At 35.7% G+C, this 23,397-nt stretch overlaps 1 protein-coding gene across 1 annotated transcript in view; it reads left to right on the top strand.

The window, feature by feature from the left end:
* The first annotated feature begins 476 nt into the window (after window positions 1-476).
* LOC135798814 (insulin-like growth factor-binding protein complex acid labile subunit) overlaps window positions 477-23,397 on the top strand; it is a 37,242-nt gene continuing 14,321 nt past the window's right edge. Inside the window, exon 1 of the mRNA XM_065311778.1 lies at window positions 477-809. The gene's annotated coding sequence lies outside the window, so the exon portion shown is untranslated. The remainder of the gene's footprint in view (window positions 810-23,397) is intronic.

The raw sequence follows: 23,397 nt of genomic DNA, 5'->3' as shown, positions 1-23,397 counted from the left end.
CCAGAGAACCATTCGTAGGTGGTTGCGTCTATTGTTTTCTTCATTAGTGCATTAAAAATTCCAACAAGCAAAACAACAACAAAAAATCAGCATATATCACTTCCAACTAAATAAGAAATATCTTATTATACAGAGTGATTTAATGATGTACAACAGCTTGAATAAATATTTGTCCAAGTCTCCGAATCGTACACAAATCACAAATCAGGAATTGCTTATAACACGGCCGTAAATTAATAAATTAAAGCCTTGTTATTGTGTGCGCGCGCAGTGAAGGAATTATTGTGGGTTATTTAAAGTGCGCCCACGCGAATTTCGCCTGTGTGTGTCCAACGTCCAACGCACAACACACACGGCAGACGAAATTCTTATTTATTCTCATTTCACCTTACATTTATACCTGCAAGCAGCTGTGTTGCCCGTGTGTGCGTGGTACATGTGCGCGCAGAGCGCTCCGAGCGCACAATCCTTCTCCGGCTGCAATCAGTCGCATGCCGTGATCCGTTGAGTGCAGACCTGTCGCGTGAAAGACCCGCATTGCGATAAGAATAGACGCCGCACGCCGGCGTTAAACAAAACGCAGATAAACAAGTCACAACACGTCGAAAACACGCTCGCAAATCAACTGAAACAAGTGAATAACTCTAGAACAAAACAATAAAATCTGTGTTGTTATTGTAAAAACATTAAAAATGTGACAGTGAATCATCTTGAACAACATATTGAAGATGTTGCGAGTTCGAGGAATGCATCGCGACATGTGGAGTATGATCACCCAAGGAACATCACACCACCAACAACACTAAAAGGTAGTTAAAATGTACTTAATATACAAGTAGTTAATTAAAAATGGTTGCCTTGATTGTGTGTGGATGGTTAATGAAGTTTATTTAAATTAGAATTCACCGCATGACAAATATTAACATCTCGTTTTGGAGTACGAGTAGTCCTGCGGCCGCGGACGCTTTGGAAAGTTTATATTGTGCAAGTTTACAGCCTTTACAGCCCAATATTGAAATTTTTCGCGTGGGCGACACACGAGCCGCGAGTACGATACCTGTTCGTATACATACACCGACAGCGCCAGAAACATTCGAGGTGCATGTGTGTTAATAACCGTAATTTCTGTCGCTTGCGCTGAATAATGTAATAAACGCTATTGGGAGTGCGCAGTGCGTGCATCGGCACGTGGTGGTTATTTTTGAATTTGTGCGCAACTGGAGCGCGCTGGCGCGGTGCATTCGTAGGGCTTCCGGATGCATGTCCGGTGAATTTTGATCTGTGGCAAAGAACCATCTCAAAAGGGTTATTTAATCCCTACAAATTACAAAATTACAATATAGAAAATATTTAGTGTCAAAATGTCATTTTGTGATTTTTAGGTTAGAATTTTGACAATTGACACTTTTTCTAATTTTTTAAGGTTATACTTGCGCTGAATCACTAAATACACTTCCCACACGATTAATTTATTTATAACAACAGAGAACAAGCGAGTGCACTTAGAGTTTGCGCAGTTTACAAGCACATACTCGTAAATTCATTCATTCATGTTCGCCGATTTGAATGATTCATTGAATGAAAATGTTTGAGTGTTACAACTTGAATCAAACATTATATTGAGGTTAAATTTTATTTTTAGGTTAGGCTTAGGTTGGTTTTTATTGTATAGGTCGTACGGGAGGTATTTGACGGGTTTTACGGTTTGTACAATGTCAGAAAAGGTAGCAGAGAAAGGTTGGCAGAGGGAAAAACCATTCGTCGTGTTCGTACGTGGTTGTAACGTGTTGTATCGCATTCGGTTTCATTTGCGTCAGGCGTGCATTTTTTACGAGATTGATTGCTCGACGGTGTGTCACACCGGAGAAAAGAGGTAAGGAAGGCGGAAAAAACTCACAATTCACATCGAGCAGGTAGTAATATACTGGATTTCTTAGAATTCCTCTACACAATTCGGAATCTCATCATAGAGTAAATATTTGAGAGTGATTTTATTGCCAATAATAGAATTTCCGTGTATTTTCGGCAATTTTAAGATTTTATTTTTTTATTTAAAATTTTAATTGTTTTTATAAAATTTTAGTTTTTATTTGTGGCAGATTTTGAAAAAAATTAAATAAATTTAAATTTTTAGTTTAAATAAACTCGTTACGAAATCAATTATACGGCTGACACTTTTTGACCGTTGTGGCCACATGAATGGCTTGTTGCTTGCTGCCTGATGGCATATCCGCATATAGAAAAGTCCAAAATAATACCCATTCATCCGATATCCGCTTATGCAGACATTTTGTGCGGCCCCGAAATTTATGCCGCAAAAAACATAAATTCACGACGCCGACTTCATCCCAGCGCGGCCCGCCCGAAACGACCGTTTATCTTCGGACGATCGCTTTGTAATTTAAATTTTTAACCATAAATAAGAAATAAATTAAAAATCGCAATCTACCGAGACGCGTGTGTGCACAAGCATATTACAGAGTAGTCTTTTTTACATTTTATACATTACATTGTGATAAACGGATGCAGCAAATTTATAAAAATAAATTATCGAAAGCAAACATCAATAATTGAGTAAATTTATATATAAAAGCGAGTTGCGTTAGTTACAGCATTTATAACTCAAGAACAGCTGGACAGATTTTGATGATCGTTGATTTTTTGGGTATGCCTTTGCCCTGAATAGAAGAATAAATATTAAAATATTGGAAATTTTAATTTTAAGGGTGTTAAATAAGGGATGAAAATTTATATTGAGATTCAATAGTAATTATAGTTATACTAGCTTTAACCCGCGGCTTCGCTCGCGAATATCTAAACTAATGAAGTTGCTTCCGTACGCGTCTGTAGTCACAGAAGAAGTAACAATGAAGTAGAATGGCGGGAAGTTTAAAATGGCTGAAAGTATAGTCTATGGAAGTATAGTGTACAGTCTCCATAGTGTAGTCATTTGGATTTGATGTTGACGTAGCTGTCGGTAATACAGTGTGATAATACAGTGTGATGGTACTATAGTACTTAGGTTTGAGCTTCATTGCTGGAATGCTAGATGGCGTTAAAGTAGTCAAATAGCCAGATGCAGAGGTATTATTGGCTAAACTATTTCTTTATTTTATTTAAAAAATATTTTGTTTTATTAAATAAAAAGTAGCCTATAACCATTCAGGGACCACTAAGAATATGTGTACAAATTATCATGATGATCTGTTAAGTAGTTTTTGCGTGAAAGCACGATAAACTTCAGGACATGCGCATTTATAATATTAGTAAGGATAATTCCGACATAGATGGCGTAAAAACTTGCCTCAATAGTCATGTTTCACTAGTTTTACTCGTACCTAAATACTCAAATGGGATTAAGATACGAATATGACCAGGAGTATGATGTGTAAATTGAAACTGAATAATCGATAAGGATAAATCATCTGGGCGTACGCTTCCGAATGTGAACTTTATTGCGATGCACATACGCTGCACACAGCCATTAATAGCTCTATCACTAATACGCTTGTAGATAGGTACGAGTACTACTGCTGTTAGTTTTAGCCACAGCGGTGTACTCGTAGTTGCAGCAGCAGTTTGCTTTACGGCACTGTTGGCGAGTTGGCGAGTTTTAGTGACACCTTAATCATCTTTATCTCTTCATAAACAGTTGGCGACTGTTTTGAATATATTGCTGCGTTCATACTGTGCTATAAGTGCATTAATCGGTTTGAATTTGCAATCGCACATCTTAACCAATGCAACAAGGAAATGTTATAGGTGCAAATGGTAGAAATAGTAATAAATCATAACTCAATCATAAATATTACAATTACAAATATTACAGTGATATCTTGATTTGTTTTTTGTTAGCAGTACGTTTAAATTTCTAATATGTTTAAAATATTGATAGGTTTGGGCGTGTAAAGATGGCGCTACTTGCATTAATCTCAGTTTTATGTTAATACATTTGAAAACTCGTATTTATTTAAAATTGAACGATCACATTGTTATCGCTGAACAGAAATTGAGCACCTGTCCAATTTATTATTCTAGTGGAATTTATTTTATCCAATTAATTGGTATTGTTATATTTTAATTGTGTTGTTTCAAAGTAGAAAATTGCAGTGAAAAATGACATTCGATAAAATATGATGTTTTTAATGATTATTAATCTAACATTATGAAATGAAATAAACCATTGAGTGGTTCTTTGAGATGCGGTACAAAAACCGAACATAGAAATTGGTTTTATTGACGTAAACTGCTACAATTTTTAATTTGATTTTAATTTATCAAGTTATTTATAAAAAAAAGCAATGAACTTTTAAAAATTTAACATCTTCACAATTTTCTTCTCTTTTTTGCTGCCATTTTATTTGTTTTCTTATTATACGAGTATTACATATTACAAAGTAGGTTGATGTATTCTCGCCAAGGGTTGTAAACTGTAAACCACATCCGCCTCTCAGGAAAACTCATCTCCTCACTGTTCTTATGCCATATCATTCGGTCACAGTGAATATTCGGGAATTCCACCAACAGACACAATTCCAACCGCTGCGCTGTAGCAAGTTAGTTTGTTGCCTGCACGCTAACACGCTAACCACCCTTTAACGAATACTCTTTAAGCGCGCAGTTTTCTCGATGAAATTGCCAGCTAACCAGCTTATACCAACACATTTATTTACCTCAGCCACCTGGACGGGGAATTTTCTATTTTCTGAGCGAAATAAATTGTACAAGAAGAGAGATCTATTGTTTGCATGCGGGCGAAAACACGGCACGCGAATGCGTCAAGTGGTAAATTAATTTAATTCAGTTGATTTAGATTCGAATTAAATTAAATTATTTATTTGCTAAACATGTACAAGAAAAAATTTGATAAATGATTCACAGATGGCGTTACTGTAAACACGAATCTATTAAGTTCCTTTCATTATTTTATTAACTCACTCGTAATATTCACCGTTTCGCCGCCTCTGCGCGCGCAAAACAAGAAGTTAAACTTCCAATTCGAGATAAAACAAAATTTTACACGCGCGTACACGTAACATCATTATGTGTCCATTCACGTTTCATTCTGCGGGCTTACCAGATGCCCACGCGCCGTTGAAAAGCATCAAGCGTTTCAACAATATGAATAAACACGTTTGTGGCATACTTCTTAGTTAACTTCACTTTAAGTCATTTACTTATAGTTACATAGTTGATATTGCCCCATACAATCATTTAACCTGAATTTTCTGAATGGTCACAGTGTAGGCAACCAACATTACAGCTAGAGCTTCTAACTTGATTGATTTAATGCGTGCGCTGAGTTTTCTGCATGTGTAAAGAGTAATGAACGTATTTAGGATCATGTGGGTTTTGAAGTGACATTTTCGCGGCGTGTGCGGCAAGTTTTCTAATTGGAATTAGCCGATAACGACCGCAAGTAATGTGTCGCGCGTGCATTTCTATTTAACGGATTGCCCAAGCCATGCACGAACATGTCTAATGGGTTTTATCACTTTAGTTATTTATTTAAATAATTGTTCACTTGTTCGCATAAAAGTTTGCAAGTTATAACTAACACCTGTTACGGTGAATTGCCTACATGCTGCGGTTGAGTTGTAAATTGGGTTGCATAACTTTTAGTAGCATGCTTTGAATATAAATTAATTTTGCAGCTCATTTCCGCGCCGCAAAGTGTTATTATTTTTAAAATAGTGTCGTGAGTTTCTAATTAGTTGTTAACTTTGTTAAATTCGCAAAATTTCGAAGATTAAACCCGAAAGTTGCGACATCAAAAGTGGATTTTCCACTTTGTCGTTGTCGTTTATAATCGTCTAACGTCGTTGATTATTTTACGCTGAAATCGCTCAAAGTTTGCGTCGAGTTTCGAAAATTTCCGCGCACGTCGTTACATTCGGTAGATGGCACGTTGTTACAATAGTTTCCGGTTTCCGCAGCGCAGTTCAAAACGTTTAAAGTTTTCGCGCTGCCATCTTGTTTGCAGTTTGACGCATATGAGTATTCTTTGGTTTTATCATGTGAGGAAGTTTTCGCATCACTACTAATCTCAACTAGGGAAATAAATTAATTTCGTAGTCATTCGGGTTTAGTTTTTATTTAGTTAGAGATTACGATTTTATCGTCGGTTGAGGAATGAGTCATTAAACATTAGGCTGTATTTGAGAGCAGAAGGTGCATAAACCACAATGGCGGATAATAAATTCGCGCACGAGCTGAAAGGCGCTGATGCCGATTTGGGAAATTCGGAAAACTCGATGCGCAGCGTGTCGTGTCGTGAAAAGTTAACGCTAAAGTTTTAATGCGCACCTCGGCCAGCGCCGAACGCAATTGTACTCGATGCACTCGATTGCAAATGTCGGCAGTAAAGAATCACATAAAAGAAGAAACATACAGTGCGTTCATAGGAAAATCAAAATTTTTAATTTTTAATATTTTTACAAAAATTTATTTGTTTTCTTGTGATAATGGGCTTACTTTTACAAATGCATATAAAAAATTGTCGGAACTGCGAATTTTAGTTTTTTTTTGTTTGTTTGTTCCGCAATCACGTATAAACCATGCCACCAATTTTGATAAATTTTGGAAGAGAGATAGTTTAGACTTAGGAGAATATCATGAACTGCTTTTTGTCGCAGAAATATAACTTTAAGGATATAAAATAAGGGATGAAAATTGGAATCATTGTTATAGCTATATATTTTGCATTCAGATGGCGGATTATTAACGTTTCTCCTTTTTAAAATTATTGGTAAATTTTGCAAGCTTAAAATTATTGTTTTTTACTCTCAAATGAACAAAAATAGGAATAAAACTAAGTTTGAAGCTTAATTAAATATTTAACAATCATAAAACATTGATTTAATTAAGTTTTATTTGATTTCCATGCGTTTTATGTGTTTTTATTAACCTTTTATTGTTTATTTTATTCAAATCTACAAAATTTGAGTGTTTTTTTATTATATAACATTCAAAATAAAATATTTACCGTAAAACCACACTTCTCCGAAATAAAATGCCGCATGGTTGTTTAGTTGAAAATATTTTCGACATTCATGATGCCCTTAATATTCTGTTGCTCGTCCAAGTCCGAGTTTTTCATGTCTTTCACATTTTCTCAACGCGTTTATTTTTTCTCCACGACATAAACTTCGCCGTTTTCCTGCGGTGCGCCAGTTTCGCGCGTCTCTCGCCAGAAGCGACGCAACAGCGCTTAAACGACAGAAAATAATTTATTTAAACGTGTGTCCCATCCACTACTAGATCATTTTTATGTGACACTTTTTTATTCCGACCACACCACGCGCCCCGCAGGCGAATCGAAGGCGGCGTGCGCGCGTAAACTTTCCGTCAGTGGGGCGCTTTTGGTTCACGAAAAAAGAAACAAATTGCTACAAAAACTAGTGCGGCACGCAAGCAACTTGTTCACCAAAGTTGGCGCGCGCGCGCTTATTTTCTATCGTGCGCAGTGTGTAGATTCAGGTTATACCAATTTCTCGAACGAAATATTTTACTCGTGAATATTGCCTATGTGCGGCGGTGGGCAATAAGGCATATCGCATAATGCACGAATCGAAACCAGTCTTTGGTTGGCCGGAAAACGACGCGCGAGTTGGATGTTGGAATTGATTGCGGACCGCGACTCGGAAATTTATTCATGCTCGCCATGGGAGAGTAGAAATATAAAACGCTATGAAACAATATGTGTATGGAATGTATGTACATAGTAATATCGTAAAACAAACAGGAAGGCTTTTCTTTGGTTATTTAGATTTTTGCGTGTAGATCTAAGTATAATGTCAGTCAGAACTACGAATTTGAGTTTTTTGTTTGTTTGTTTCACGATAACGTAAGAACCACTGAACATATTTTGATAAAATTTGGTGTAGAGATATGTTCGACCAAGGAAAACTATATAGACTACTTTTTATTGCAAAAATATAACGTTAAGGGTGTGAAATAAGGGATGAAAGTTAATATGAAGATTTAAACATAGTTTTAGTTAAATAATACATATGTAGATGGCGCTAAAACGTATTATTACCCTTTCTCATTTCTTTAAATTAGAATTGAGATGGTTTTTAATCTATTGAGCACATAATTAAGCTAAACAAAGCAAAATAACGCCAAAAACTAGTTAAAAAATAAAACAAACACAACTAAAATGTATTATTTCGTAGCGCTGGCTGTTTAAGACGGATAAAATTCCAGAAGGTTGTATTAAATACGCGGAAAGCTCTCAAAATGCTTAATTAACTGATATACCTACGGTCGGTTTTGGGTTTGGGTATAGGATGCTATTCGACTTGAAGGCGCTATTAAGTTTATTGGTTTTTGATGCTCCAGCACCTTTGCTACCTTCGCTCACCACAAATTATTTCACGCCTTTTCTCACTTCGTTAAATTTTAATCAGATTTTAATTGGGAATACGTTTTTGAAGTCTTAATCCAGAAAGTAGTCAAACAAATCAAAAAATACACAAATTAAACAAATAAGATTTATAAAAGCAAAAAAGAATGAAAGTTTGACTTGTTGGGGGACTTTTATGTTGCATCTTTGACGAGACGAAAAGGGATGCAGACAATTTGACTTTAAAATGAGATACGATCGGATTGTGATGCGATGAATCGCAGGACGGATCACAATCAATGGAGACTTTTACGAAACAAAACAAAAACAAACAAAACAGAAGAAATTAATTCTGGATTATTCTTAGAATTGTAGGATTATTTACAATTTAAATTTGAAGAAAATAAAAGAGTTCATTCTTAACCTCACTTTTTAACTAATGAATATAACTCGTAAAATAAGCAAAAAATGAGTAAACATTACATTTTCATAATTTAAACATAAAAAATCGCCTTAAAAGTTAGTTTTTATGTTTTTACGATTGGTCAATATTTTAGTTTATACCATATGCACAGTCTATTGTATAATGCATTTCCTTCTCAAAAACCGAAGCGAAAAACCCTCGTGCATTCACGTTATTCGTGTTGACGGATGCTGAATCAGAGAAATGTAGAAATCGAATATGTATGTCCAACTTCTTGAGCTCGTCGCCGCTCGGACGACGGAGGACGTGCGACCCATGTGGGAACTTGGAACAAATCGCAAGTCCAACGTAACGAGCGCACAAACTTCGGCGACACAAGGTGTGAGTGTGTCGCGCCGCACTATGAAGCCGAAGAAAATGTAAATGTAAACGTAAATCGGTAAATCTGTAAATGTAAATGTAGGCTGAGTGAAGTATTGTTTGTATGGGTGTACGTAGGAATCGGAAACAAATCGAGTGGGCATCGGGGCATCGAATGCACACGTATTGCTATTGCATTGCGGCTGCTGCTTGCTGCACCGACACACACGCCGACGCACGGCGCGAGACTTAACTAGCACTTGCGTGTAGCTGTATCCATCTGGGTGCCATGGTCGTAGAGATGGATGTCTCCCAGTGCTGCATGCGCCATGTATAATAGAACTTAATAATGGAAGCTTAAAGACCAGGAATTTTATGGTTAAAAACGATAAAACATAAAAAATTCAAATAGAAGTTCTAAAGTTAGGTTAGATACGTAATATTTTCAATAATGCTCAAAAATTTAATAATTTTTTATTTTGTAGCTTTTAGAGTCTAATGACACATTTTAGAGCCATCTCTGGTTTAATTATTTTGTTAATCCATGATTGAATCTACATATAAACTTTCAACCCTTAATTAACCCTTTTTAAGTCATAATTTTTAATATTTTATGATTTATTCTGCTATTCTAGACGTAGACGAAACCAAAAAATCATTGATCATCAAAATCTGTCCAGTCGTTTTTGAGTTATGCATGATGTAACTAACCTTACATTATTTTATATATGCAAATACACACATTTTGTGATGATCAGTTAAAGTCATAATTCCGATTGCTAGCAAATTACTTTCCTATGGGTTTAGTATCACTTCATGCATATTTTGTTCAACTACCGCATCTAATATGCTCGTGTATCCTCGGATTTCATATAATGCGCTCCCCGAATAATCGTTTGGTGGTTTTCCGCCGTTTGGTTTCCGATATCGACTTCCAGCACGATTATTTTCCACTCGGGCGCTGGAAATACGAAACATTCCATCTACCTCCACCTTCGGTAATATCTTTATGTATTTTCATATCCACCTACATTTTCATGCTAATACAGTTATTGTGGCACGCTTGGGCGTAATATGGATTAGTCTCGCCTTGCGTCAAGACTCAAATGTAAATTAAAGGCCACTAAAATCTACTTCAATATATTATGTATTATTAAAGCATAAAACGTTTTACTGAGAATAATTCAAATGAAATACATTGTGCAATATTACATTATATTATTTAAAATGAAATACTAAAGAAAAAGTTTTAAGAAAATTTTATTTTCTGTTTGTTTTGAGTTTGGTTATGTGTAATGTAGTGTTGGTTGCATAAAGTGAATGAATATCACAAAAGAGTCAACATATATGTTTGTTATCCGCTCAATTTCGACAAAAGCGAATAGAAAGCGAATATTGTAATGGAAAGCGTAATGAAACCCGAAGAGACCGAAAAAAAGGAAGCGGCAATTCCCTGGTAAAGAAAAAAAAACACGTCGAGGTCGGATGTGTTGAGTCTGTTGAGACTGTAAAAGCTGAGTGGGAATTTCGTTAGGCCGCGTTTTCGACAGGGCGGGCCGAGCGTTTCCGTAAATAGGGACGAATGTAATTGCATATAGATAAGGATTATACTCGCGCAGCGGAATGATAACGAATTATTTAGTAGCGACAAATTTGCGAATTGGTGAATATCTAATTTTTGCATATTTAAAATAACAGGCAACCCAACAAACAAAAATTACAGCTACATAACCTAATTTTTGACGTATTTCCAAAATGATTATAAGAGGATTATATTCGATAATAGCAGATAATGAACATGTATCATAATAAAATTAGAGGATGGAATTCATATTGATTTTGTAATTAGGAGATACAATTGTGATGTACTCGTATCTGGATGGCACACGTGGAGCACATTATTGATTTATCAATTAGTATAATTTTATATCTCTGTTTTTTTTTGTTTAAATTCATGAAATATAAATAATTTAGAAGTCATCTCGGATGCGACATTATAAAATCATAAATCGTACGATATTAAATTCATAATTTATAAGTCGTACTTTGCTTCTTTTTGTCCTTCCAAGGCACGAATCTTTGTGTTATGGTATTCGGAATGCGCGCATCAGCATCGCCATCATGGGAACGATTGCAGCGAAATCCTGAAATGTATCGGCATCGGCATCGCCAACTCGGGTCTCTGACATAAATCCAATACAATGGTTTATCTATAATTCATAAACGCATCTAAAACACGTTTCCAATGTTTTTAGCGCTACAAGATGAACAAAACAAGCGTTTTTTGCATTTTTTAAAAAGGAATTTTAGTTTTTTGGTATAATTGTGTGTAAAGTTTAAGTTTTGTTGTGTTATTAAGTTATATTTTATATATTTCGCTTGTTTTTAAGTTTTTTTCGTTCAAGTAACCTCAAAATTAACTTTTTTGTTATTTTTGGATGTTTGACGACGAATCTAACACAATAACTTACTTTCCACATTAAATTTCTAATGATAAAATTTTAAATCTAATGCTATGTGTTACGTTGGTTGCATACAATCCGTCACATAATTGTCAAAACTATTGCCTACCACGATTACTCTTGGCAGCATTGCGCAAAATTCTACCATATTGCGAAAAGAATCAACTTTGCACTTTGAATTATTCGATTAAAAACGCTGGAGATGTGGTTCGAAGAGAACATTCCCCCGGGTACATACCTCGTACAAGAAATAAAAAAAGCAACCGAAACAACAACAATGGAATGAGGCATCGGCGGAACGTGCGCGAATTTTTAATGTTTGAAGCGTTTGGAGACTTCTCCAATGTCTTGAACAAGTTGACGTCTTGGAGCTGAAGTTGTGCTGTCCTAATAGGGTTAACAAGGCATTTTCTGAAATGTTTCAAACCACACACAAAAACAACTTTTTTTTAACTCATTTTATGAATTTTCAAAAAATATTTTGGCAATGATACCAATAATAATCCAGATAAATTTAGATTTTAGTTTTAGACTAGAATAAAAATAAAAATAAAAAATAAAAGTTTTAGCCCGGTAGTCCGCAGTATCATTACGTGCGACTTTTGCAGAACTTATCTCTGTATAATGTTTTTTTCTTCTTGTTTTTGTGGTTGGTGTAATGCCACGACCGCTTTTTGCACGCAATGTCCGTCTCGGCGCGCAATTTATTGCGATTGCCCTTTAAATATATAACGTTTATGTCTTATTGTTATTAATGACACGGCAAAGTAAAAAAGTTTCCTTCCATGAAGTTTTTCAATTATTTCTATTTCAATAAATCAATTTTTATTTTATTTGGTTTATAAATAAATAACGATAAGAATGAGACAATTGATCTCGACATAACGAGTACATAATGAGGCGTTTAATTAATTTATTAAACCGATTTAATCAGGCGTCACGCAACGGAATATTGATGAGCAGATTACGTGCGCGTTCCCAATGATATTCAATTTGGTTTCGTATTCACGCTGTGGCTCTGTGGTCAGATGATAACAAAAAATAAGACACGTCGCACAAGAAGAGGCGAGCATTTTTCCTTCCTTCTTTCGGCTCGGCTTTATCTGTTTTAAATGCATATATTACGGCATATTTGAGCTAGGAGTGTCCGTCCACGCCGCCTGCCCACACATCGCACACGAGAAAAGGCATCAAGCATGCATGAGATGCGAGCGTCGAGGAGAACAAGAGGGCCCACGTGCTTTTCTCAGCGTCGAGAATCGCAATCGGCATCGGCGATGCTTCAAAACTTCCACAACCGCCCGAATGTTTCGTTTTTCAGGTTTCATTTCGCGCAACTTTGCGATACCAACCGGGAGAAGTCCAAGTCAGTAAACAATTCGTATATATTTACGAATGCCCGCCGCGTACGAATTACTTCTTTTTTTTTTTGCTGCGGTGAGTGAAGTCTATGCTTAATTAAGCGAAAAAGTTTTTATTGAATTACAACACATAAAAAGATAATAAATTATTTTATTTTATTTTATGTTATGTATGCAACCTAAATTGAGTATATTTGGTTGCCTATTGATAATTTTTCGCAACCGCACCTTTTTGTGTTGTGTAAAGTGCAAAATCAACTTTAAACACCTTCAATCACCGATATTTTAAGCTTATCGCTGGAATTTCTTCTTTTTCTGTGTCATTTATATTCGCCGTACGTGGTGGAGTACGTACTCGTTGTTTTCGACACTCGTAAAATGGTTACAATGTGTCGGACAACGCGGACAACGTTTATTTAAAGCAGGACACAGAGTCGAAAAGTTAATTTAAGTCGCAATGAATTTAGTTTTATGCCCGAAATAAAAATGTTCAACCCGGCGAAGGTTGACGTCGACTTTTCGAGCGCCATGTGTATTGAAGGCGTGAAACGAAATGAGCATCACGAATGTCGCGACAACAAAGTATAGGCATACGTAATTTTATTGCGCTCGGGATGGAACGGAACTCAGTTGAACGTTGTTGCTCGCCCGTAAAATCGGCCGGCATAGAGTACAAACGATGAAGCGTGGTATTCTTGTACGCCCGCATGCCGGTAACCGACATCAAACAAACGCCAAACACCTCTGGCCGGCTGGGTGCCGGGATAAAGAATGAATGTCGCATTAAAGCATTTGTGTGGTTGGGCAAACCTACGAGCGCTGGTGCTTTTGGTCATTCCTCGACATGGAGAACATTAAAACGCACCTACAACCTACAACTAGTATATTTTAGCTTTAGTTTTTAAAAGGGACGTTGGAATTGTTAATAATTCATAACGTCATGATTAACGAACGGTTCGAAAAGTTTTAGTTGAAGTTTTAGAACTTTCAAAGTTCAAATGTGTACATTTTTAACTTGTAACTTAAATAATTTAGATAATGAAGTTTTTATCTGCTAAAATTGCAGTTTACGCATATAGGCAACCCAATTTACTGCAAAATTAAATCAGTGGTGTTACCGTATTTATATGTCAGTAACAACTCGACCAATTTTTGTAATTTTTAATTTTTTGCATTTATTTGCTTTCTGAATTGGAAAATAATTATAAAAAAATCGGAAAATTCAGGAAGAAAACATAGAAAACAAAAAATGTTTTTTTAAGTAGTTTAATGTTACTAAATATCAGTATTGTGGGTTGTCTACATTTTGTGATTTTCTTGTAGTTTGAATCAAGATTTATCCAAATATCTTAATATTTTCCACATTTTATGCTTAATATATTCGCCCCCGACATGAATATTTAAACTCCTCGACTCGAGCGCGCTTTATTGAATTGCCAAACTTTTGTTTTCCATTTCATTTCGTGTTTTGTATGTGTTTAGCGCACTAAACGCGCACCCTTGCGCGCGCTTGTCGAGCCAAATAAATCACGAATCGTTGATAAATTCGGCACGTCCCGCCCGCCGGTCCCCGCGTGCGCGTAACAGGCCGTGCGCCTCTTCGTATTCCCCGAATGCGCGAAACTGGTGAATTCTTTCCGAACGAAACAAAATTCATTTTTCATCCTGACATAATATTGAATTATTAAACGCTCGTTTAGGGAATTTCGGGCGCATGCTTGGCGCAAGGACAATCCTCGGGAAGAGATAGCAGATTAGCTGCGAGTGGCAAATTTGTCAGCGTTTATTTTATCGTTCAAACGTTTTGTCTTGATATTTAAGTTTAGGGAAAATTATAAAGGTAAAAATTAAGAAGTATTTATTTATTATGTTGATTTATTATGATTATATTTTTTTTGGACTTACTAGTCTATTTGATTTTCCGTGGTCGAAAATTCTCTATTGCAAAATTGATCAAAATTGATTCAGTGGTTAAGCCTGAAAGCTTAACAAATTAACAAGCAAAGTCACTTTTGCGTTTATAAATTTAATTAAGATTAGCTAAATATAGGCAACCCAATTTACTGACTTTATTTAGACTGAAAGTTCAGACAACTTGAAAATATTGATATTTATTTACTTTTGACGTGTTACCAGAGTAAAATTCAAGGTAAATATTATCGTTTCATCAATTTTTATCAAGTTTCTCTGATGTAGTTCCACGAAATAATCGATTTCAAAGTTTTTATCAAAAAATATCTCCGTTATTATTCTATATCGAACAATCTTGTTAGGTTATGTTATCTACCTCACAATGTCATTACATTTCGACGATTGGTTGTCATTAAACGTTCATTAATAGTCCGTAGACATTGCTTTCGGTCATTATCCTAGCGCTAGAACCACATAATAGTCCTTGGCACCCCTTCTTATCAATCTCTTTCTCTTTCTCTATGCCAAATACAATTGTATTCACGTCTGCATAGTGGGTTGCGTTCGGAGGGAAACAGTTTGCATGTTTGCATACTGATGGTAAGGATGCCAGAATGTTGACAATAACAACAGGCACTTATGCAAAGATGTAAGGGATCAGCGGCGCAGATATGCAAAGAGCGAGACGAAAGTGGATGCTCTCGCGAAGAGAATGGAAGCATTATCGTGTCGAATTAAGTCGAATTTACATCCGACGACTCGGACGCGAAATGCAAAGCGTTATTATGCAAACGATCATATTCCATGCCATTCAATGATGCTAGATTAGAATATGATAGATGATAACTATTACAATTTAGAAAATGATTGTGACACATTGTATAATCAGTAATATTGCGCATTATGGTGGTGGTGTGGTCGCAGTCGTAGCGGATGAATGAAATATGCTTCGCCGAAATGCAAAGCTCGAAACGCTGTACATCATCGTCCACCACCGCAAATGAAAAAGTTTAAATATGAATAATGTGCTTGTGCTCGGCTCGCATGTTCTCTCAACGCGGATGTGTTGGAACACGTACACTCGTAACATCCCGCACATTACTCTTTACTCTTTAGCCAGTTTAATGTACGAGTATGAGGAATGTTTGTGTATGAAAAAATGTAACTGACTAAAATATGGAGCAGGAAAACTTTTATTTTAGGGTTTGTGTTGTTGATAAATTTAATTAAGTTTATATTTCAATGGTATTCGTTAAAACATAAATTAAAATTAATATTAAAATAGAATTTTTAATTAAATTATGTTTTTGGAGGAAATTTTAAACTAAAAACTAACTAATGAGGAAAATATATTTTTAGGAAAGGAAGTTGAATAAATATCAGAAGTTATGTAGTCTGTAACTTTTGATGAAAAACATTTATCGGTAAAATGTTTTCTCAGTTATATTCAGAATTTAAAATTGAATAAAATTCTATAGAAATTATCATTATAAGTTAATTGGTTCTTTAGTTATTGTTGAAAAACTAGAGTAAATGAAAAATTTACTTGCGTCATGTTTAAACTGTTTTTTTTTATAGTAATTATGGTATTTCCCTACTAATATTATAAATGCGAAAGTCCTGATGTTTGTTACACTTTCACGCAAAAACTACTTAACCGATCATCATGAAAATTTGTACACATATTCTTAGTGGTCCCCGAATGGTTATAGGCTACTTTTTATTTAATGAAAAAAATTATTTTTTAAATAAAATAAAGAAATTGTTTAGCCAATAATACCTCTGCATCTCGCTATTTGACTTCTTTAACGCCATCTAGCATTCCAGCAATGAAGCTCAAATCTAAGTACTATAGTACCATCACACTGTATTGTCACACTGTATTACCGACAGCTACGTCAACATCAAATCCAATTGACTACACTATGGAGACTGTACACTATACTTCCATAGACTATACTTTCAGCCATTTTAAACTTCCCGCCATTCTACTTCATTGTTACTTCTTCTGTGACTACAGACGCGTACGGAAGCAACTTCATTATTTTAGATATTCGCGAGCAAAGCCGCGGGTTAAAGCTAGTCTTAAAAAAAAATTGTTATAAATTAAACATTTTGATGGATAGATTAATAATTTAATAAGAAATTTATTTTTGAAGAAATAATTAATAGATGTTGATCAATTCATTTATTCAATTAATGAAAAACTATTAAAAAACACTCACACGTCACTCTAAATTTTGTAACAACACAAAAGACAATGTTTTCTTTACTTTGGAATTGATTACAATTTAAATTATTTTCTCCTTGGATTATCCACATGTGCAATTTACACCTGTGACGTCACACCTCAATTTGTCCTCAATTCTCCAGCCTGACTTAATATTCCAACATTCAAAGTGTATGAATTGCATCCCGGCAGCGCTACGCCTGCATTTACATTAAGTTTTAGTTTAACTTTAATGCATGCAAACCGAAATGCGAGTGCGAGTACCATTGCACGAATTCATTTGCCATATACGAGTAGAGACTACCGGTGGTACAATCCTGCGCGTAGAATATCCCAAGCTCTCAACAATTCTCCACACGACGCAGGATCTATTTCAAAACTAGGTGTCCCACAGCTCACATAGCAATATCAATATCTTGCAGATTGAATGTCTGTGTTAATCCAAAGTTATTTCAAAGTTTTGACATGATTCCAAATTGATTTAGACCCAATTCTATATCCCAAGTTCATATTTAGAGTATATAGAAGTTTAATTGAATGATTTTGTATCAAAAAATGTAACATAAATGGGTAAAAATGTATAAAAACAGAATTTTATTCCGAAACATTTAAGAAAATCGTAGCAGTTGCTTTTGTAATAGGTCTAAGGTCCTATTCCTATTCTGTAAAAGCTCGGAAAAGCGGGCAGGAAGCCGGCAGCGAAAGGTCACGTTCGCGCGATAAGAGAAATCTGGAGTTTATGTCTGCCTAGCGCTATATTGCTCGCCGCTCCACCCTCACAACCCTTTCCAAGCCCTTTCTTATCCCGTACGCGCAATCGGGCCCAATCTAAAAATATGTGAGTATAAAACATAAAACTCAAACGTGGAAGTTGACAGCAAAGAAAAATTTGTAATAATTTTTACAAAATTTAATTTAATTTAATAAGTATTATAAGTTGCATAGATTATACGAAATTTCTAGTTGGGGTATAATTGGTTGCATATATGATAATGGATTACAAAATTAAATAATTCTAGCACATCTCCAAGGAATTGGATTGTAACAAAGCACTTTAATTCATTGGTGTCTGAATTACTTCTTTTTTTCTAAGAATAAAGCTCTGCAAGGAGCAAGGTAATCTCTTGATTAAAGAACGCACTCGTGAAATCATGAAATCTCGAAATTGCTTAACCAAGCGTAAATTTTCACTTAAAAATTAACTCTTGCTCGAAACTTTCTAAGAGCAAATCTCTACGAATGCAAATTACAAAATTTATTTCTATTAGGAATGCACATACTTATTCTACAAGTCAATTACGAATACTACAAGATGCAGATCGATTAAATCACAATTATTTTCGACACTTGAATGCCTCGATGCGTCAACTTCTCACTTCAATAGATTCATTAATGGCTCGAGTTACGAGTTGGCTTTCATGGTACTCGTAGATAGCAAGTGCTGTGCAGACAGTAAGAAAGTTATCTATCAATAAACGCAAAGTGCAATGTGCACTCGGAGTGAATGCAAATTCATTAACGGTGTTCGAGAAATTTCAACTTTTAACGTTTTCCATTCCAGATGCATTAAACTTTTAATGCTGAAGATCAAAACTTCAACTTGGAATGCGAATATTAGTAAAACTTAAGATTTTGAACCTGCGATATCGTTTTAATAAGTAAAACGCAAACTTTTCACTTTATATTGAACTAAAATATCAGTTATTTTATAAATGATAAAAAAATAATATGTAGTATGTATGCAACCAGTTATAGTCAATCTTAATTTTATTGTAAATGTTTGAGCGTGGTAATTTGCTTGTACAGCTATTGTTCGTTGTTCATTCGTTTTCTTGCTTTGTTCCGAGCATCTGTAAGATGTTTTCCGATGCATTTCGTATTCCTGAAGCGCGCTCACGTTTCAAAATGTACGCAAAATGTTCACAAACGGGCTGTCATGCCGCTGCCATCGACTTGCAAACTTCTGCTCGCGCTGCTTTCGTGATGGGGCGTCAGCCATGAAAAGGGGTGTATTCGTTTTCAATTTAAACAGTTTAAAACAACTAGTCAGGCATCATCCCCTTTGTTGGTTGCTTAGTGTTACTCGGCGAAGAATGCGGAAAGATGCTCAGGAATTAGGTGATTAGTTCAATTACACCGTGTGTTTGAATCTTAAATGGGGAGGCAGTGAGATGTTGAGAGGACTCCGAAATTAGGAGGGTCGGAGCGCCATAAAGGAAGAAAAGTTTTACACTTAATTTAATTTGTTTTCACGGAGCAAATTAGTTTCCCCAAAAGGCACAAACATGTGGCGGGTGTTTTTCACGGATTAAATTAATTATCTATTAAATTAACAGAATTTATTAAATGTCAAAGTTTAACGAAGAATTTTAATTTGAATTTTTGTTTCAGGTTAGTGCCTACCACCTATTATAAAGCGCCATCTTAAATTTTCGTATCCAAACGTAAGTTTTTAAGTGAAACATTTTCTTGCATCAAATTTTGTTTTGATGAGCTTTGTATGATCTCATATATATGTGTGTGCGTCATTTAGGGGAGATTTCTGGGTGGTGATGACAGCTGAACGCTCCTGGCATACGAAATTTAACATCTCGCATGTTTATCTCATGCTTATCTCGCGTTTTCGTAAAGTAATTTCCTGGAAATCTGCTTGGTTCGCTGTTTTTGAAGCTGCTTTTTATGCAGATGCGTATATTATAGGCAACCCAATTTACAAATGCACAAAATACATCTTCAACTTTGCTGTATCATTCGTGAAAGTTATAATATGATAGGGATGATGTCATGTTTCATTATTTTGAGATATAAGTTATATTTTAAGCTGTTGCGTGTGTAGTATACATCATAATATTTTTGACAAAAGATGGCCGACGGTCTACAGTCGACGGCTGGCAGGTTAAGCTTCGTCCTCCCATTTATGTGTAAATTTCGTGCGATTCATAAGCACAAACGCGGAGGTAATTGCCAACCCTGTTGATATATTACGTAAAAGTCCCAAAACGCAGCCGGAATAAGGATTTCGACTGGATTAAAAACAATGTGACATTATTTTACATCATTTACATTCTCTTTAAAGAAATAAGAAAAACAAATATTTTTATAGTTTGGATGACGTTTTGTTTGATATGTCTCACTTTGCACCCGCGTCAAATATGACTATGGCCTCGTGTCATTTGCCGTTTGTGTAATTCCCGCGGGTGCACTTTCGAAATATCGCCATGATATCCGCGGCTTTGTCACAAACCGGCGACACCCGCGACGATAACACGGCCTCTCGGATGCAAATTCCAAAACGAGCACGCTTGGAGGCTTCGCACCTTAAATGTATGCAGCACATCTACCATAAAGTATCACAAGTTGCGGAACCAAATATTCCTGGCAATTTCACGGTAGCACTCAGCATGTCACAAAACCTTGACTTCGACTTAGTTTCTAAATTTTGAGAATTCAACATTCAACTTCCGTCAAACGACAAAAGATCATAACTTTGGGTTGGTATAAAATCCCAAAACTCAAAAATAAATACAAAAGTTTTTATGCTTTTAATTAAATTTGGATTGTTTTTGTTTGTTTCGTATTTTTCGTTTATGTTCCGTTATGTTTTAATGGTTGATTGCTTAATTTCGTGCGCGTTCCGAAGTTGTGAATCAGTTTAGACGTGAGCATGGGCGTTCGACCTGAATGAATCGAACCAGCCCTCAGGAATGGCGGTGTCAAACGAAGCGTTAAAACGCAGTTGATTCATAAATCATTTCTTGTCGTAGCTACCTGCACTCTTTCTTTTGTTTATGTTTGCACATTAATTGCATTCTTAACATCGCAAAGTGCATGAACACTTTATATTCAATAAACATGTTACCCAATACACACACAAATAAGATTATTATGTTGTTTTAGGAATAGTGATATGATTATTTGGTTGCCTATATTTCATATAAAGTATATTCTGTGTTTTCACTGTTTAAAACGATGCATTATATTTTTTTAAAGAAAAATTTCTTTCTTTCAACCGGAATTTTTTTTTTTGTAAAATACCATAAAAGGAAACTAATCATTTTTTTCAAAGCATATTTTATCAGTTTGACTATCTTTTTACTTCCAATCTGACACGATTGAAGTTATACTTCTTTTGTACATCAGTAAAGAATTTATTTTTTGTAGACTTATCAAATTTTTAAATTTTTGCTACAAAAAGTACAAATTTTATGATGTACAACTGTGTTGCCACTACTAAATCTTCTCTTTTCTGCTTATTTCTCTTCCTATTTGAAAGAATGAACGAATGAGTAAATTTACGAGCGAATCTACGCGCTCCACGCTTAGTTGCACATCACTCGGATTTCACACAGGTTTCGCACGCATATTACACACGCAAAAACACACATACACGACGCAACTCACACGTGAACTGCGGTTGATATCAGTTTTCATTCATATTTATTCACATTCACGCCGCCGCGATCCGTTTGCTTTCATTTATGCCTTCTGCGGCGATGCATGTGCGTGTTCCATTCATAAACAACAAGAAAACAACCTTAATGAATGTATGTATGTAGGATTGCATATAGTGTAGGTACAAGAAGTTTAGAGGTTAACTTCAAACTTGTTGTGGTTAGGTCGATGGCAGAACTGATGTTGATATTACTTGGAAATTGTATAAAAGTGTAACTAACAAGTGTACGAGTACTTGGATTTGGTTATCGTGTTCAATGGCTCCGGATGGAATTAAAATCTCAGAGAGCGCCGATGCCGACGCCGACAAATCCAGATGCAAATTTGCAACGCTCGGCGTGCGGCATGAGAGGAGCCGTCGAACCGCGACGGACGCATAAAACGCGCGAAACGACCGAAACGTACCAGCTAACAACTCTTCTAACCAGAATGCGCACGTAGATCCACTTTAATATGTGCGGCATTAATTAAATTTAATTGTTAAGTAGTACAATTAGTCGGGATGTTGCATACGTTATCTGCACGCACGCAGAAATACTCAGAAAGTAGAAAAACAAAAACAAAAAGTAGTTTCTTTAAAAATAATTAATTTGTTACATTGTTTAAATAATTACAGATTAAACAATTGTAATATTAAGGTAGATAGAAGAAATCTGTGCTAATATATGTGTAGATGGCGCTTTGATCGATTGAATAACCTCATTTTTTGACTTTTTGAAAAAAATTACAAAATTTTTGCTTAATAACTTTTTTGTCATAAATCACAAAATATCAAGCAAGGTGTCATTTTGTAGGCATCGAAAAGCACTTTAATATGACACTAAACTTGTTTTGATTTGAATGAACCATATAGAAATTATTTAGAAAAAACTAAAAGTTTGATTTTGAATAAAGTCTTCTCAAAATCGAATTTTTTATGGTTTTTTTTAAAGGAATACTTGAAATATTTGTTATTTTTGGTTCATAATTATGCCACTATTGCAATTTTTGGAGTACCTAGTTTGTTATGACAAATTCTCGTAGATGTTAAACGTAGATAAATCGCTTTTCCCGCTTTCCCGCATAATATATCATAATAGAACGCGTTATCGAACCACGTAACGCATAAATTTCAATGCATTACGTCTTTCCGAACCTGCTACCAGTTACCCGAGCGGCGATATTTCGAAAAGCCTATCCGAAAGTCCATATCCATCCTCGAGGCACCGGCATTAGCGCCTAAAAGCATTACAAGCGCAATTTGCGACCGGAAAATCCACCGTGACCGTCGATAAGAAGTTATTATCACTTAAAATGAACCGCAATTGACAACAATTCAAATGAATTCCCCCGAGATTCGCGCACAACACACGCGTCGCTAAATAAGTACATTCTACGTTTATATTAGGCAACTAAACATACCAAATTATCGCGCAAGTCCTCGTGTGTTTAATGTCTAAGTGCATGTTTGGTTGCATTATAACCTATAACTGCATATTTCCTCGTTGATGTGTCGTTGCATGTGATGTCCCATGAGATTTTCAATCGCAATTAAAGCTCTCAAGCCTATTAGGAGCGACGAGCGTTGCCCCTTTATGAACGTATTATACGCCATTTTGCGTCCGGATTCAGTCGCCGACGATTGTCTTGATTAGGCCGCGCCGCGTTTGGTTACACTCGACGGCAATGAGTGGTTCAATTGCGATTTGTGATTAGGCACAAAAGGCAATCGGCAAAAAGATTACCAAGCGCAAAAGCGAAGAGGAACGAAAAGGAGACGTTTATGGAAATACTTGCAATACTGGCAAACCGGGCGTATTTCCATCGGGCTGGCACGTTGGCAGTTGGTCCGTTATAGAACATCTTGGAGT

The sequence above is a fragment of the Atheta coriaria genome, unplaced genomic scaffold (assembly GCF_025399875.1).
Source record: "Atheta coriaria isolate IRGN ID8LTWV9N9 unplaced genomic scaffold, Caltech_Dcor_3.1 hic_scaffold_9_pilon, whole genome shotgun sequence".
NCBI lineage: Eukaryota > Metazoa > Arthropoda > Insecta > Coleoptera > Staphylinidae > Dalotia > Dalotia coriaria.
Note: the sequence above shows the minus strand (reverse complement) of the source record. Positions and strands in the feature narration are given on the sequence as shown.